The 20,292-nt window shown below is 16.7% G+C and overlaps 5 pseudogenes; 3 read left to right on the top strand and 2 right to left on the bottom strand.

Moving 5' to 3' along the window:
- The first annotated feature begins 1,006 nt into the window (after nucleotides 1-1,006).
- Nucleotides 1,007-2,315, top strand: LOC140663067 (NADH-ubiquinone oxidoreductase chain 4-like; annotated as a pseudogene).
- Nucleotides 2,316-2,676: 361 nt separating this feature from the next.
- Nucleotides 2,677-3,908, top strand: LOC140663065 (NADH-ubiquinone oxidoreductase chain 5-like; annotated as a pseudogene).
- A 1,198-nt stretch (nucleotides 3,909-5,106) lies between these two features.
- On the bottom strand, nucleotides 5,107-5,833 carry LOC140663072 (cytochrome c oxidase subunit 3-like; annotated as a pseudogene).
- Nucleotides 5,834-5,981: 148 nt separating this feature from the next.
- On the bottom strand, nucleotides 5,982-6,774 carry LOC140663069 (ATP synthase subunit a-like; annotated as a pseudogene).
- Nucleotides 6,775-9,286: 2,512 nt separating this feature from the next.
- LOC140674255 (uncharacterized) lies at nucleotides 9,287-20,075 on the top strand (annotated as a pseudogene).
- Nucleotides 20,076-20,292: the final 217 nt, after the last annotated feature.

Below are 20,292 nucleotides of genomic sequence, written 5' to 3'. Positions count from 1 at the left end.
TTAATAATAATCAATTTAAAATAAATAATATAAGTAGGTAAAAATTGTAATTGTTAAGTTTATTTTGATCATTTGAGATTAATCTTGTAAAATAAAGAAAAATAATTAATAAGCCTCTAATTATAATTAGGAATAATATAATAGAGTAAATGTAATTAGATTGTCAAATTGAAAGATTTATGCAAATAAGTATTCTAAAAATTAAAATAGAGATAATTATCCAAATAGGGTGAATAGAATTATTATTAGTAGTTAAGAAAAATAAAATAATAAAAAATATTAAAAAAATTAAAATGGTAAAAATAAGTAATTCTTTGTTCATAAATAAGGAATTGAAAAAAAAATGATTTAATAATTAAATTAAATAAATTGAAAATATATCAATAAAAATTAATGAAAATTTTAATTAATTTCAAAAAATAGTTTAGAAAAAGAATATTAATTTTGGAGATTAATGGCATAAATAAATTTATTTTTTTGAATTATATAATTAATATAATGGATTATATAATTATTTATATTGATTTATTAATTTATATGTATATATATATAATTATTTTATTATTATTAATTTTTATATATAAATTTATATTAGTAATTTTAATAGTAATTGAATTAATAGTATTAATTTTATCAATAATTATATTTATAATTTTTAGGGCAATTAATTTGGAAATTTTTATAATTTATTATTTAGTTTTTAGGGTATGTGAAGGAGTTTTAGGATTAACTTTATTAGTCATTATTGTTCGTTTTCATGGAAATGAATTATATTATTTATTTAATATTAATAAGTTTTAATTAGAAAATTAAAAATTTATAATATTTATTTTATATTAAAATATTTAATAATTTATACTAATTTATTATAATAAATATTTTTAATTTACAAAATTAATGTTTTAATATAAACTATAGTATAATAAAATTTATTATTTATTTTTGAATTAATATGATAAAATTTTTATTTTTTTTTATATTTATAATTTTATTAATAAAAAATAAAAAAATTATATTTTTTTATAATTCATGTTTTATTTTTAGATTTTTATTTTTATTTAAATTTATATTTAAAGATGATATTTGAATTATGGTTAGGGTCTTTATAGGATTTGATTTTTATTCATTTTTTTTATTAGTCTTAAGATTTTGGATTTTGGCTTTAATAAGGATAGTTATTCAATTGGAGGAGGGGCACAATAGATTAATTAAAATAAATTACGAGAAAAAGATGTTAATATTTGAAATTATATTATTAATTTTAATTATTTATTTTTCTTCTATAAATTTGATACTATTTTATTTAATGTTTGAATTAAGATTAATTCCTATATTTATTGTTACTATTTATTGAGGGTTAAATTTTGAACGAACTTCAGCATCCTATTATCTTTTAATATATACAATATTTATTTCTTTACCTTTATTAATTTATTTATTTGAAATTTATAAGAATAATATAACATTTGATTTTAATTTATTGATAAAAAATATAATAATTAATATGGGGTTTTGAGATTATCTGGTTTATTTTATAGCATTTTTTATTAAATTACCAATTTTTATTTTTCATGCTTGATTGCCTAAAGCTCATGTTGAAGCACCTGTTTATGGATCAATAATTTTAGCTGCTATTTTATTAAAGTTAGGCGGGTACGGCCTATTACGTTTTATTATAATATTTATTATTCAAAGGAATAAGTATAGATATGTAATTTTTAGAGTTGGAATTGTTGGGAGATTGTTAATTGGTATTTTATGTTTAGTTGAAATTGATATGAAGAGTTTGGTGGCTTATTCATCCGTTGTACATATGAATATAATAATGTGTTCAATATTAACAATAATAAAATTAGGATTTATTAGTGCTTATATTTTAATAATTTCGCATGGTCTATGTTCATCGGGTTTATTTTTTATGGTGAATTTATATTATGAGCGGTCAGGGAGTCGATTGATTTTTTTTAATAAAGGAATATTAAATATTTTTCCATCTTTAAGAATTTGATGGTTTTTATTATGTGCTGCTAATTTTTCTTTCCCTTTTTCTTTAAATTTTTTTAGGGAAATTTTTATAATTAGAGTTTTAATTAGCTGGGAGATATTTATTATTATTTATATAATAATGATTTGTTTTTTTAGGAGTGCTTATTCATTATATTTATATTCATATATTCAGCATGGGTTTAATTATTTTGAGGAAAAATTTTCAATAATCTATTTAAAAGATTATATGATTATTTTGATTCATTTAATTCCTTTAATTTTAATAATCTTAAATTTAAGTTTAATGCATTAATTTAATTTTATTATATTAGTTATTATTAATAATATTAATTTAATAAATAATTAAATGTTTATTATTTATTTTATTTTATTATAATTTTACTTAATTTAAGTAGTTTAAAATAAAATATTAATTTGTGAAATTAATGATATAGAGAAAATTTATCTTAGATTATTATAAATTTATTTATTTATTCATTTTTTATAATAATTATTTTTATATTATTTTTTTTTATAAGGTTATATCTAAATTTAATGAATTTAAGATATATGATGGAGTGATTATTTTTTAATTTTAATTCAATTAATGTAGAATTTTATATTTTATTTGATTGAGTTTCATCATTATTTATTGGGGTAGTTATATTAATTTCATCAATAATCATATTATATAGAATAATTTATATGGGTGATGATATGTTTATTGATCGGTTTATTAAATTAGTAATTATATTTGTTTTATCAATAATTTTAATAATTATTAGCCCTAATTTAATTAGAATTTTATTTGGGTGGGATGGTTTAGGATTAACTCTTATTGTTTAGTGATTTATTATCAGAATTATTTATCATATAATTCTGGTATAGTAACAGTTTTGTGCAACCGAATTGGGGATATTGGATTATTAATAAGAATTGGATTAATATTTATATTTGGAAGTTGAGGCTTAAGTTTTATAAGGAATTCTAAGTTAATTTTAAGAATAATTGTTTTAGCAGCAGTTACAAAAAGTGCTCAAATTCCTTTTTCTGTTTGGTTGCCAATAGCTATAGCAGCCCCAACCCCAGTGTCAGCTTTGGTTCATTCATCAACTTTGGTCACTGCGGGGGTTTATTTAATAATTCGTTTTAATAAATATTTGATGAATAGGGGTATTGAGAAAATTTTATTATATATTTCAGTTTTTACTATATTTATATCTGGGTTAATGGCAAATTTTGAGAATGATTTAAAAAAAATTATTGCTTTGTCTACTTTAAGTCAGTTGGGGTTAATAATAATAATTTTAAGATTAAGGTTTAATTTTTTAGCTTTTTTTCATCTTTTAACTCATGCAATTTTTAAGTCATTATTATTTATGTGTGCGGGGGTTATAATTCATTTAATGAATAATAATCAGGATATTCGGTTATGTGGTAATTTAAATGAATTTATCCCGTTTACTATGATAAGATTTTATATTTCTAGATTGGCCTTAATGGGAGTTCCTTTTTTAGCTGGATTTTACTCTAAAGATTTAATTATAGAAATTATTTATTTGAATAATATTAATATTTTTTTATTAATAATAATTACTTTGTCAATCTCTTTTACTGTATCATATTCTTTACGATTAATGTATTATGTTTATTTTGGTTCCTTTAAAAATTCAAGATTTTATTATTATAAAGAAGATAAATTAATGAATTTATCAATATTTGTTTTATTAATTTTAAGATTAATTAGAGGATCCATATTAATGTGAATATTTTTTTTTGATAATTATTTTTTATTTATGAATGTAGATGTAAAAATAACTACAATGTTTTTATTATTTGTGGGGGTATTGTTAAGATTAGTTGTATTTATTAAAAATTTAATTAATATATTAATATTTAGTTATTTTTTTAGATCAATATGATTTATAAATTATATATATATATGAATTTATAGTCCTATTATAGTTTGAAGATTAAATATTTATGAGATAGATAAAATATGAGTTGAATTTATAGGAAAGAAAATTATTTATAGAATAATAAATAGTTTAGTAATTAAAATAAAATTATTCAAAATTTATATATTTATTTTTATTTCAGTGTTAATTTTATTGATTATTTTTTTTATTAATTAATTTTCAAAGTGATTTATATTTAAATAGCTTAAATTTTTAAAGCATAATATTGAAGATATTAAGATAATAAGATTTTATTTTTAAATAATTTATTTATAAATAAAAAATTTATTATTTTTATAATGAAAATATAAGGTTTTATTAATTAAACTATATAAATAAATATAATAATAAAAAAAAATTAACTAGAATTTTATAAATTCAATATAATTATTAACAATAATTTACCTCTTTTTTGGTTTTAGTTAATAATTTTAATTAAGTATTTATTAAATTTATGAAATAAAATGAAATTTTTCATTAAATATTGAGTTAGAAGCTCAAGAAGTATTATTTCAAAAACTTTACTTGAAGTGGCTCTTTTAGATTAATTAAAATTAATCAAATTTTTAAGTCGAAATTAAATGTAATTATTTACTTTAAAAGAAAAATTAAGATTTAAATATTAAGATATTTAATTTTTAATTGCAACTTAAATGTTATTCTTTTGTGTTTAACTAAAATCCTATATAAAATTTATTAATAATAAAGAATAAATTTATTAATATAAGAATTAAAGATTTTAATTAGTTTTTCAATCAATTGATTTTTCTAAGTATTCAATGATTAGGCCAGAAATTAGAATAAAAATAAACAATAATGAAGAAAAAATAATAATTTTATTTATAAAATATAATATGTAAATTAGTGGGATTAACAGGGTAATTTCAATATCAAAAATTAAAAAAATTAAACTAATTAAAAAAAATTGAATTCTAAATGGGAGTCGAGAATTAGATAGGGGATCAAATCCACATTCAAATGGTGAAATTTTTTCTCGATTTGATAATGATTTAGATGAGATAAATAAATTAATTAATAAAATTAGAGTTGATAAAATAATAAAAAATATAATTATGTAAATAAAAGTTAAAATTATTTATATTAAAATTTTATTAATTTTTTTAATTGGAAATTAAATGTAATATGAAATATACTATATAAATTTATATAAGGTAATAAATTAATTTAAATTAGATAATATTTTAGTATCTTCATCAATAAATAGAGATATATAAAAATAATCAAACAACATCTACAAAATGCCAGTATCAGGCTGCTGCTTCAAAGCCAAAATGATGGGATCTTCTAAAATGAAGAAAATTTATACGAAGAAGACAAATTGAAAGAAATAATGTTCCAATAATTACATGAATTCCATGGAATCCAGTAGCTAAAAAAAAGGTTGATCCATAGATAGAGTCAGCAATTGAAAAAGGAGATTCAAAATATTCAATTATTTGTAGGGAGGTAAAATAAATTCCAAGTATAATTGTTAATAAGAGACTTTGGTGTCTTTCATTAAAGTTTTTATTTAAGATAGAATGATGTGCTCAGGTTTCTGTCATGCCAGAGGATAAAAGAATAATAGTATTTATTAGAGGGATATCAAATGGATTGAATGGTTTAATTCCTAAGGGTGGTCATAATTGACCAATTTCTATGGAAGGGGCTAAGGAAGAGTGAAAGTAAGCTCAGAAGAAGGAAATAAAAAAAAAAATTTCTGAAATAATAAATAAAATTATTCCTAGACGAAGGCCAATATATACATTAATTGTGTGGGATCCTTGAAATGTTGATTCTCGTGTTACATCTCGCCATCATTGATATATACATAATAAAGTACACGGAATAGAAATTATGATTAAATAATCTAATTTATGAAATCATATAATTATTGAAATTAAGTTATTAAATAATCTAAAAGAAATAATGATAGGTCAAGGCCTAACTGATACTAAATGAAAGGAATGATTTTGGTGTAATTTTGTCATAATGATAATATTAAGAAATTTGATTATAATTATTATTTATTTATTTATTTATTTATTTGAAATAGTTAAATTAATTAAACTTCTCTTCTGTATAATGTAGAGAGGATAGTAAATACATAGGCTTGAATAATTGATACAGATAATTCAAGAATAAATAATAAAAGTTGAGAAAAAATTATAATTAAAAAAATAAAGAAATTATTAATAATTTGTCCAGAGGATCCAAGCAATGATAAAAGTAAATGACCTGCGATTATATTAGCTGTCAAACGAATTGCTAGAGTAAAAGGTCGGATAATTAGACTGATTGATTCAATAATAACTATAAATGGCATTAGGATGAATGGGGTTCCTTGTGGGGTAAGATGTGAAAAGAAATCATTAGTATAATTTAAAATTCTAAATAATATTATAGAAATTCATAGGGATAGAGATAAAGAAAGACTAAAACTTAAGTGACTAGAAGATGTAAAAACATAGGGAAATAAGCCTATGAAATTATTTACAATAATAAATAAAAATAAGCTAATAAAAATAATTAAATTAGAGTAGGAATAATTAATTAAAATTTTAAATTCTTTTATTAGAAAATTTAATAAAAAATTAAAAAATATATGTAGACGAGAGGGAATAAGCCAATATTGGTATGGAAAAATAAGAAAAATAATTAAAGTTCTTAGTCAGTTTAAAGAAAGGTCAATTCTAGTTGAGGGATCAAAAATAGAAAATAAATTTATTATCATCTTCAAGTTCATTTTTTAGGATCATTTAAAATTTTATTATTATAACTAATTTTTAAATTGATAGGATAAAAATAAATAATACTTAAAATTACAAAAAGTGAAGATATAGATAAAATTAATATTATTGCTCATATTATAGGTATTATATGTGGTATAAAAGAATATTTTTATAAAAATAAAAATATTTTTAAACTGACAATTTAATGTTTTTAATATTAAACTAATTCTTTACATTAAAAATAGGGTGTTAAATCTATTATAATTTGACTTAAAAAATCAAAACTTACTTTCAGTCATTTAATGAATGTAAAAATTATATTTTATAGTTATTAATTATTTAATTAAAAGAAAGGAGTCAATTTTTAAAGTTAAAAAAGTTTGTCGATTCAATAACAATGGGTATAAATCTATGGTTTATGCCGCAAATTTCTGAACATTGTCCAAAAAAAAGACCTGGTCGGTTCATAATTAGCATTGATTGATTTAATCGTCCAGGTGTAGAATCTATTTTAATTCCTAAAGATGGGACTGTTCAGGCATGAATTACATCTATAGAAGTTGTTAAAATACGAATGGGATAATTATAAGGAAGGACACAACGATTATCTACGTCTAATAGACGAAATTCATTAGAGGTTAATTCATTAGTGGGGATTATAAATGAATCAAATTCGATATTCAAAAAATCTGAGAGTTCATATCTTCAATATCATTGATGTCCAATAGATTTTAGAGTGACTTTATTATTAAATATTTCATCAGTTAAATATAAAATTTTAATTGATGGGATTGCAATAAAAATTAAAATAAATATTGGGAAAATAGTTCAAATTAATTCAATAGTGTGTCCTTGAAGTATAAATCGATTAGTAAATTTATTATTAATTATTGAAATTATAATAAAAAGAATTAATAAAGTAATAAAAATTAAAATTATTATAGTAAAATCATGGAAAAAAATTATTATATCATATGTGGGTGAGTTAGAATTTTGAAGAGAAATTATTCAGGTATTTATTTTTAATAAAAGAATTTATCTTTATATATAGAGTTTAAATCTATTGCACTAATCTGCCATATTAAAATTTTTTAAGTTAATAAATATTAATTAAATTGAAGGAATTTCATTATATCTATGATTAACAGGCGGGAATTTTCTTAATCATTCTAATGAAGGATTTAAGTAAAATATGTTTAAGACAAGGCGTTTAGACGATAGAGCCTCCCAAATTAAATATATTAAAAAAATTAATCTAATGATGGAAACTAATGAACCAATTGAAGAAATAATATTTCATGAAAGGTAAGTGTCCGGGTATTCTGAATATCGTCGAGGCATACCTCTTAATCCTAAAAAATGTTGAGGAAAAAATGTTAAATTAACGCCTACAAATATTGAGATAAATTGAACATTTAAAAAATAATTATTTAAAGAGTATCCTGTAATAAGAGGGAATCAGTGAATAAATCTAGCAATAATAGCAAATACGGCTCCTATAGAAAGAACATAATGAAAGTGGGCAACAACATAATATGTATCATGAAGAATAATATCAATTGAAGAGTTGGATAATATAATTCCAGTTAATCCTCCTATTGTGAATAAAAAAATAAATCCTATAGCCCATCAAAGAGAGGAATTATAATTAATTTTTGTGCCATGAAGTGTTGTAATTCAACTAAAAATTTTAATTCCTGTTGGAATTGCAATAATTATTGTTGCAGAAGTAAAATAAGCTCGAGTATCAACATCTAATCCAATAGTAAATATGTGATGAGCCCAAACAATAAAGCCTAAGAATCCAATTGCTATTAGGGCATAGATTATTCCTAAAGCACCAAAAGTTTCTTTTTTTCCTCTTTCATTTATGATAATGTGGGAAATTAGCCCAAATCCTGGAAGAATAAGAATATAAACTTCGGGGTGACCAAAAAACCAAAATAAATGTTGATAAAGAATGGGATCGCCCCCACCTGATGGATCAAAAAATGAAGTATTTAAATTTCGATCTGTTAAAAGTATTGTGATTGCTCCGGCTAAAACTGGGAGAGATAGAAGTAGGAGAATTGCTGTAATGAAAATCGATCAAACTAAAAGAGGTATTTTATCAATTGAAAGGAATTTGTGATGTATGTTTAAGATTGTAGAAATAAAATTAATAGCCCCTAGAATAGAAGATATTCCGGCGATATGAAGAGAAAAAATTGTTAAATCTACTGAAGGACCATTATGAAATATATTAGAGGCTAGAGGAGGGTAGACTGTTCATCCAGTTCCAGTTCCATCATTAATAAAATTACTTAATAAAAGTAAAGAGAGTGAGGGGGGTAAGAGTCAAAAACTTATATTATTTATTCGAGGATAGGCTATATCTGGAGAACCAAGTATTAAAGGAACAAGAAAATTTCCGAACCCTCCAATTATAAATGGCATAACTATAAAGAAAATTATAATAAATGCATGCCTAGTAATTATTGAATTATAAATTTGATCATTATTAATTAGTGCATTAGATGATCCTAGTTCTAAACGAATAATTATTCTTATAGAAGATCCAATTATCCCGGCTCAAATTGCAAATAGAAAATATAGAATGCCGATATCTTTATGATTAGTTGAATAAAGTCATTTATTCATAGAATGTTTTTATTGATAATAAAATTATTTATTAAATTTAAGTAATATAATATAATAATAAATATCATGTCTGATTTAAGTAATAAATTGTAAATTTATTTAAGAAAATTTTAATTTTCTGATATTATTTATTATAAAAATAATGCTTTTTATATATTTTATAGTTTAATTAAAATATTAAATTGCAAATTTAAAGAAATTTTTAATAAAAAAATTAAAATATTAAAATCTTTAAGATTTAAAAATTTTAAAAATTTTATTGTAAACCCACAATAAAATTGTGGGTTTACAATAAAATTAATATTTATCCGGTCAATCGAAGAAAACATTTGGTTAATTGAAGAAAATCTTAATAAAATTTTAAAATTTATTGAATTAATTATTTTAAAGGCGGAGATAAATGCAGATGTTAAAATTATAAAATATAGTAAAAAAATTGGAGGGTTAATAAGTGAAATTATGTATAAAGGAATAATTTTTTGAATTGTTAAAAAAATAAATAATGAATATCAATCTAAAAAAATAGCTACAGAAGGGATTCATGAATGAAATGGGGGGATCCCTAATTTAATTATAATAGAGATAAAAAAATTGATTATAATAAAATTTATTTGTATATATATAAAATTATTAATAATTAAAGTTAACATTATTATTAAGGAAGCTAAAGCTTGAAATGAGATAATATAAAAAAATAATTTTTTTATTTTTTAATTTAATTGATAAAAAACAAATGAATAAAAAATTATTAATTTCCATAATAATACAAATTATTAATAAATCGTATAAAAATAAAGAAATAAAAGAAAAATAAATTAAATAAGACATTAAAAAAAATTTTATGAATAAATTATGATGCATATAAATAAAATTAATTTTTTAGTTGTATTAAACTTTGAATAAATATTGAATATTAATATTATATTTTAATGTATTATAAAGCATAAAAATTTTTGAAATTTTTTGAGATAGTTTAAATCTATTAAATATAAAAAAATTAATTTAAATGAAAACATATATAAATTATGTATGATTTATTCTATCAAAATAATCCTTTTATCAGGCATATCATTAAATAAATTTTTAGTTATTAATAAAATTTAAATAGCAAAAATAATTAATTAAATAAGAGAAAGATAAAATTTCTATATTTAGGGTATGAACCTAAAAGCTTAGAGAATTAGCTTACTTACTTTAATTAAATAAATATAAATTAGTATAATATTTTTGAAAATTGACTATTAATCATTAGTTAAAATTAAATATGATAAGTAAATTTAATTTAAAAAAAGGTTATAAGTAAATTTAAATAAATAATTTAAATTAAATTTGTATTAGTAAAAATAATAAAAGAATTTATTAAAATTAAAGTAGTTATAAAGATTAATTAATAAATTAAATAATAAAATATTATAAATAAAATTATTATAAAAATTGATTTTTTAAAAATAATTAGTTATTATAGAATTAAAAAAGTATAATTAGTTAAAATAAAATTCAGAGGGAGAGAGTAATTTTATTTAAATTTAATAATTGACTATTTTAATTATATGTATTTATAAAAAAAAAATATATTATTAAAATTAAAATTAAAAAACTTATCTATAAATAAAATAATTAATAATAATTAAAAATCTTATTTATATAAATTTAAGGAGAGTATTTTATAGAAAGTAAAAAAAATTAAAAATTTAAGTTTTTATTTATATATACATTAATATTATTTAATAATTATTATTTAATGTTAATAAAATATTTTAATTATTTTTATAAATATATAATTAATTATATATATTTAAAATATTTAATTAACATTAATTATTTAATATTAATTAATTAAAACTTATTAATCATTATTTTTAATTTAAAATATTAAAAACCTAAAATATAGAAAAAAAAAATTATTTATTAATAAAATATTTTAATATATTTAAATAATTATTAATAATTAATAATAATGATAATAATATAAAAAAGGGGGAGGGGAATATTATTTAATTTTTTTTTTTATGTATATTATAAATTAAATTTTATATTCATATTAAATTTAAATTTAAATTATTTTTATAATTTGTTTTTAATAATTAATAAATATAATTACAAAATTAATTTTTTTTTTAAATTTATTTTATAATTTAAAGTATAAATAAAATTTTTAAAAATTATATAAAATTTAAATAATTTAATAATATATAAATTAGTATTTATAATAATTAATTAAATAAAAATTTATAATAGAAAATTATAATTTATTATTAATAAATAAAGTGCCAGCAATTGCGGTTTATACTTTAAATAAAAATAAATTTAAATAATTATATATAAATATAAAATATATAAATAAATAAATATATTTAACTAATTTATTTTTTTATGGTGAAATATGAATAGATATTAAAAGTTAAATAATTTTATTTAAATTAATAATAAAATTAAAAAAATTTATATAATAAATTAGGATTAGATACCCTATTATTTAAATGAAAATAAAATATAATTAAATATTAAATGTTAATCATTAAAAATAAAAAATTTGGCGGTATTTTATGATTTAGAGGAACTTGTTGATTAATTTGATAATCCACGAATAGAATTACTTAATTTAATTTTTATATATTGTTGTTGAAAAATTATATTAAAAGATTAATAATTTAAAAATTAATTATAATTATAATTCAAATCAAAATGTAGAATAGTTAAGATTTAAATGAGTTACATTTAATTTAATTAATTGAAATAAATTTTTAAAGTTTTATAAATATTGAATTTAATTGTAAAGTTAAAAAAATATTTAAATTGAATTTTAAATAAAATATGTACAAATTGCCCGTCATTTTCATTAATAAAAATTTATGGAAAAAGTCGTAACAAAGTAAATATATTGGAAAATGTATTTAGAATAAAAAAAAATTTTAGTTTAAATAAAAATTTTTCATTTACATTGAAAAGATTAATTAAAAATTTTTTAAATTTTATTATAATTAATAAATAAATTATTAATAATAAATAAATATAAGAAAAAATATTATAAATTATTAAATAAAATTATATTAAAAAAAAAAAAGTTTTAGTAAAAAATTTTAAAATAATTATTTTAATTTTAATGATAATGTAATGTAAATGAAAATAAAAAAATTTTTTTAGAGTAATTTTAGTTGAATGTACCTTTTGTATCAGGGTTTATTAAAAAAAATTATTGATAAATAAATTTCTCGAAAGAAAAAGAGTTAAATAAATAAATAAAATTTAATATAAAAAAATTATTTTTAATATTTATTTAGAGAAGATATTTTAATCAATTTTTTTGATATTTAATTTTTTTTTATATAAATTTAATTTAGATATAAATTTAAATATGTAAATTTTTATTAAAGTTTAAAATAATTTTTATTTACAATAAATATATTGATTTATATTAAAAATTTATGGGATAATCTATAAATTAATTTTAAAATTTAAAAAATTTATTAATATTATTTATAAAAATTTTATAAAAATGGTTTTAAAATTTAAAATTTTTTGAAAAAATTTAATAATTTATTTATTTTAGCATAGTTTAATTATAATTTTAAAATTAAAATAAATTTAATAAATTAAAAAAATATTTTTATTAATTTAAATTAAAAATTAATAATGATAAAATTAGTATTATTTATAAAATTTATTTTTAAAAATTTGATAATAATTAATAATTTATATTTAATTAAAGAATTAGGCAAAATAAATTTATTTAATATATTTAAATAAAATTAAGTCCACCTGTTTAATAAAAACATGGTTTTTAGAAAATAATTAAAGATTTGTTCTGCTCAATGATGTGTATTAAATAGCCGCAGTAATTTGACTGTGCTAACGTAGCATAATCATTTGTCTTTTAATTGGAGGCTGGAATGAAGGAATGGATGAGATTTAAGCTTTTTAAATTAAATAATAAAAATTTAAATTTTGAATAAAAATGTTCAAATAATATTATGGGACGATAAGACCCTATAGAATTTAATATAATTTTTATTAAAATACATTAGTTTTTAAATTTAGTATAAAATTATATTTAGTTGGGAGGATTAAAAAATTTTATAAACTTTTTTAATTTTATTTAATAGATAATCATATATTTATGAAAATATGAATAAGTTTTAAAAAAAATTATTGAAAAATTAATTACCTTAGGGATAACAGCGTAATATTTTTTTTAAGATCATATTATAAAAAATGATTGCGACCTCGATGTTGAATTAAAATAAAAATTAGATGGAAAAATTTAATTATTTAGTCTGTTCGACTATTAAAATTTTACATGATTTGAGTTTAGATCGGCGTAAGCCAGATCGGATTTTATCTATAATTAAAGTGTAAATAAATTTGTACGAAAGGACTTTTTATTTGAAATTTTTTTTAAATTAAAGAATAATATTAATTTTATAAAAATTGTAGATTACTTTGGCAGAATAGTGTAATAAATTTAGAATTTATAAATATATAAAAATAATTTATATAAGTAATAATTAAAAATATTTATTATTATTTAGTTTTAAATTTATTAAATTTATTAATTTTATTATTAATTTTATTGTTAGGGATTGCTTTTTTAACTTTATTAGAGCGGAAATTTTTAGGATATGTACAAATACGTAAAGGTCCTAATAAGGTCGGGTTAGTTGGTATTTTGCAACCTTTCAGCGATGCTATTAAATTATTAAATAAAGAATTATTTTATGTTTATAAATCTAATTATCGATTATTTTATTTGACTCCTTTAATGAGATTTGTAACTATATTATCTATATGATTATTATATCCGTTTGCTACTAATTTTTATTATTTAAATTATTCTATTTTATTAATAATTATTTTTATATCTATTGGCGGGTATTTCATTATTTTTATAGGATGGTCAGCAAATTCAATTTATTCAATAATAGGGTCTATGCGATCTGTTGCTCAAATATTATCTTATGAAGTAAGGTTTATTTTAATTATTTTAATTTTAATAATTATAAGAGAAAGATACTCTTTTTTGGATTTTTATAAATATCAAATTTATATTTGGTATTTAGTTAGTTTATATCCTTTATTTTTGTTATATTTTATTAGAATTTTGGCTGAGTTAAATCGTAGCCCTATAGATTTTATTGAGGGCGAATCAGAGTTAGTTTCGGGGTTTAATATTGAATATTTTAGGGGGGGATTTACATTAATTTTTTTATCTGAATATGGTATGATTATTTTTTTTAGATTTATTAGAATTATTTTATTTACTAATTTACTTTTATATTCTATGTTAATATTTGTTATAATTAATTTAATAAGATCTTTGATTATTTTTATGCGAGGATTATTACCTCGAATGCGGTATAAATAAAAATATATTATTAGATTTATTAAATTAATATAAACATAAATTAAAATGAAAGAATTTAAAATCATTAAAATAAAAATAAAGTAAAAATTTGAATTTAATAAAAAAATATAGATTATAGTTCATTTAAAAATAAAAAACGTTAGTGGGGGAATTCTGGCTAAATTAAAAATTAATAACAAACAAATTAAATTAAAATTAATTGAAGGAAAGTTATTACTTAAAGAAAATCTAAATGAAATTTTAAAATATATAAAAATTATAATAATAATTAATGGGATAAGTGTATAGAATATTAAATATGAAAATCAGATTAGGGTTTTAAAATAAATTAAAATTAATATTTATCCGGTCAATCGAAGAAAACATTTGGTTAATTGAAGAAAATCTTAATAAAATTTTAAAATTTATTGAATTAATTATTTTAAAGGCGGAGATAAATGCAGATGTTAAAATTATAAAATATAGTAAAAAAATTGGAGAGTTAATAAGTGAAATTATGTATAAAGGAATAATTTTTTGAATTGTTAAAAAAATAAATAATGAATATCAATCTAAAAAAATAGCTACAGAAGGGATTCATGAATGAAATGGGGGGATCCCTAATTTAATTATAATAGAGATAAAAAAATTGATTATAATAAAATTTATTTGTATATATATAAAATTATTAATAATTAAAGTTAACATTATTATTAAGGAAGCTAAAGCTTGAATGAGATAATATAAAAAAATAATTTTTTTATTTTTTAATTTAATTGATAAAAAACAAATGAATAAAAAATTATTAATTTCCATAATAATACAAATTATTAATAAATCGTATAAAAATAAAGAAATAAAAGAAAAATAAATTAAATAAGACATTAAAAAAAATTTTATGAATAAATTATGATGCATATAAATAAAATTAATTTTTTAGTTGTATTAAACTTTGAATAAATATTGAATATTAATATTATATTTTAATGTATTATAAAGCATAAAAATTTTTGAAATTTTTTGAGATAGTTTAAATCTATTAAATATAAAAAAATTAATTTAAATGAAAACATATATAAATTATGTATAATTTATTCTATCAAAATAATCCTTTTATCAGGCATATCATTAAATAAATTTTTAGTTATTAATAAAATTTAAATAGCAAAAATAATTAATTAAATAAGAGAAAGATAAAATTTCTATATTTAGGGTATGAACCTAAAAGCTTAGAGAATTAGCTTACTTACTTTAATTAAATAAATATAAATTAGTATAATATTTTTGAAAATTGACTATTAATCATTAGTTAAAATTAAATATGATAAGTAAATTTAATTTAAAAAAAGGTTATAAGTAAATTTAAATAAATAATTTAAATTAAATTTGTATTAGTAAAAATAATAAAAGAATTTATTAAAATTAAAGTAGTTATAAAGATTAATTAATAAATTAAATAATAAAATATTATAAATAAAATTATTATAAAAATTGATTTTTTAAAAATAATTAGTTATTATAGAATTAAAAAAGTATAATTAGTTAAAATAAAATTCAGAGGGAGAGAGTAATTTTATTTAAATTTAATAATTGACTATTTTAATTATATGTATTTATAAAAAAAAAATATATTATTAAAATTAAAATTAAAAAACTTATCTATAAATAAAATAATTAATAATAATTAAAAATCTTATTTATATAAATTTAAGGAGAGTATTTTATAGAAAGTAAAAAAAATTAAAAATTTAAGTTTTTATTTATATATACATTAATATTATTTAATAATTATTATTTAATGTTAATAAAATATTTTAATTATTTTTATAAATATATAATTAATTATATATATTTAAAATATTTAATTAACATTAATTATTTAATATTAATTAATTAAAACTTATTAATCATTATTTTTAATTTAAAATATTAAAAACCTAAAATATAGAAAAAAAAAATTATTTATTAATAAAATATTTTAATATATTTAAATAATTATTAATAATTAATAATAATGATAATAATATAAAAAAGAGGGAGGGGAATATTATTTAATTTTTTTTTTTATGTATATTATAAATTAAATTTTATATTCATATTAAATTTAAATTTAAATTATTTTTATAATTTGTTTTTAATAATTAATAAATATAATTACAAAATTAATTTTTTTTTTAAATTTATTTTATAATTTAAAGTATAAATAAAATTTTTAAAAATTATATAAAATTTAAATAATTTAATAATATATAAATTAGTATTTATAATAATTAATTAAATAAAAATTTATAATAGAAAATTATAATTTATTATTAATAAATAAAGTGCCAGCAATTGCGGTTTATACTTTAAATAAAAATAAATTTAAATAATTATATATAAATATAAAATATATAAATAAATAAATATATTTAACTAATTTATTTTTTTATGGTGAAATATGAATAGATATTAAAAGTTAAATAATTTTATTTAAATTAATAATAAAATTAAAAAAATTTATATAATAAATTAGGATTAGATACCCTATTATTTAAATGAAAATAAAATATAATTAAATATTAAATGTTAATCATTAAAAATAAAAAATTTGGCGGTATTTTATGATTTAGAGGAACTTGTTGATTAATTTGATAATCCACGAATAGAATTACTTAATTTAATTTTTATATATTGTTGTTGAAAAATTATATTAAAAGATTAATAATTTAAAAATTAATTATAATTATAATTCAAATCAAAATGTAGAATAGTTAAGATTTAAATGAGTTACATTTAATTTAATTAATTGAAATAAATTTTTAAAGTTTTATAAATATTGAATTTAATTGTAAAGTTAAAAAAATATTTAAATTGAATTTTAAATAAAATATGTACAAATTGCCCGTCATTTTCATTAATAAAAATTTATGGAAAAAGTCGTAACAAAGTAAATATATTGGAAAATGTATTTAGAATAAAAAAAAATTTTAGTTTAAATAAAAATTTTTCATTTACATTGAAAAGATTAATTAAAAATTTTTTAAATTTTATTATAATTAATAAATAAATTATTAATAATAAATAAATATAAGAAAAAATATTATAAATTATTAAATAAAATTATATTAAAAAAAAAAAGTTTTAGTAAAAAATTTTAAAATAATTATTTTAATTTTAATGATAATGTAATGTAAATGAAAATAAAAAAATTTTTTTAGAGTAATTTTAGTTGAATGTACCTTTTGTATCAGGGTTTATTAAAAAAAATTATTGATAAATAAATTTCTCGAAAGAAAAAGAGTTAAATAAATAAATAAAATTTAATATAAAAAAATTATTTTTAATATTTATTTAGAGAAGATATTTTAATCAATTTTTTTGATATTTAATTTTTTTTTATATAAATTTAATTTAGATATAAATTTAAATATGTAAATTTTTATTAAAGTTTAAAATAATTTTTATTTACAATAAATATATTGATTTATATTAAAAATTTATGGGATAATCTATAAATTAATTTTAAAATTTAAAAAATTTATTAATATTATTTATAAAAATTTTATAAAAATGGTTTTAAAATTTAAAATTTTTTGAAAAAATTTAATAATTTATTTATTTTAGCATAGTTTAATTATAATTTTAAAATTAAAATAAATTTAATAAATTAAAAAAATATTTTTATTAATTTAAATTAAAAATTAATAATGATAAAATTAGTATTATTTATAAAATTTATTTTTAAAAATTTGATAATAATTAATAATTTATATTTAATTAAAGAATTAGGCAAAATAAATTTATTTAATATATTTAAATAAAATTAAGTCCACCTGTTTAATAAAAACATGGTTTTTAGAAAATAATTAAAGATTTGTTCTGCTCAATGATGTGTATTAAATAGCCGCAGTAATTTGACTGTGCTAACGTAGCATAATCATTTGTCTTTTAATTGGAGGCTGGAATGAAGGAATGGATGAGATTTAAGCTTTTTAAATTAAATAATAAAAATTTAAATTTTGAATAAAAATGTTCAAATAATATTATGGGACGATAAGACCCTATAGAATTTAATATAATTTTTATTAAAATACATTAGTTTTTAAATTTAGTATAAAATTATATTTAGTTGGGAGGATTAAAAAATTTTATAAACTTTTTTAATTTTATTTAATAGATAATCATATATTTATGAAAATATGAATAAGTTTTAAAAAAAATTATTGAAAAATTAATTACCTTAGGGATAACAGCGTAATATTTTTTTTAAGATCATATTATAAAAAATGATTGCGACCTCGATGTTGAATTAAAATAAAAATTAGATGGAAAAATTTAATTATTTAGTCTGTTCGACTATTAAAATTTTACATGATTTGAGTTTAGATCGGCGTAAGCCAGATCGGATTTTATCTATAATTAAAGTGTAAATAAATTTGTACGAAAGGACTTTTTATTTGAAATTTTTTTTAAATTAAAGAATAATATTAATTTTATAAAAATTGTAGATTACTTTGGCAGAATAGTGTAATAAATTTAGAATTTATAAATATATAAAAATAATTTATATAAGTAATAATTAAAAATATTTATTATTATTTAGTTTTAAATTTATTAAATTTATTAATTTTATTATTAATTTTATTGTTAGGGATTGCTTTTTTAACTTTATTAGAGCGGAAATTTTTAGGATATGTACAAATACGTAAAGGTCCTAATAAGGTCGGGTTAGTTGGTATTTTGCAACCTTTCAGCGATGCTATTAAATTATTAAATAAAGAATTATTTTATGTTTATAAATCTAATTATCGATTATTTTATTTGACTCCTTTAATGAGATTTGTAACTATATTATCTATATGATTATTATATCCGTTTGCTACTAATTTTTATTATTTAAATTATTCTATTTTATTAATAATTATTTTTATATCTATTGGCGGGTATTTCATTATTTTTATAGGATGGTCAGCAAATTCAATTTATTCAATAATAGGGTCTATGCGATCTGTTGCTCAAATATTATCTTATGAAGTAAGGTTTATTTTAATTATTTTAATTTTTATAATTATAAGAGAAAGATACTCTTTTTTGGATTTTTATAAATATCAAATTTATATTTGGTATTTAGTTAGTTTATATCCTTTATTTTTGTTATATTTTATTAGAATTTTGGCTGAGTTAAATCGTAGCCCTATAGATTTTATTGAGGGCGAATCAGAGTTAGTTTCGGGGTTTAATATTGAATATTTTAGGGGGGGATTTACATTAATTTTTTTATCTGAATATGGTATGATTATTTTTTTTAGATTTATTAGAATTATTTTATTTACTAATTTACTTTTATATTCTATGTTAATATTTGTTATAATTAATTTAATAAGATCTTTGATTATTTTTATGCGAGGATTATTACCTCGAATGCGGTATAAATAAAAATATATTATTAGATTTATTAAATTAATATAAACATAAATTAAAATGAAAGAATTTAAAATCATTAAAATAAAAATAAAGTAAAAATTTGAATTTAATAAAAAAATATAGATTATAGTTCATTTAAAAATAAAAAACGTTAGTGGGGGAATTCTGGCTAAATTAAAAATTAATAACAAACAAATTAAATTAAAATTAATTGAAGGAAAGTTATTAC

Source organism: Anoplolepis gracilipes, chromosome 2 (genome assembly GCF_047496725.1).
Source record: "Anoplolepis gracilipes chromosome 2, ASM4749672v1, whole genome shotgun sequence".
NCBI lineage: Eukaryota > Metazoa > Arthropoda > Insecta > Hymenoptera > Formicidae > Anoplolepis > Anoplolepis gracilipes.
The sequence above is the reverse complement of the archived record's forward strand: the minus strand, read 5'-3'. Positions and strand labels throughout refer to the sequence as shown.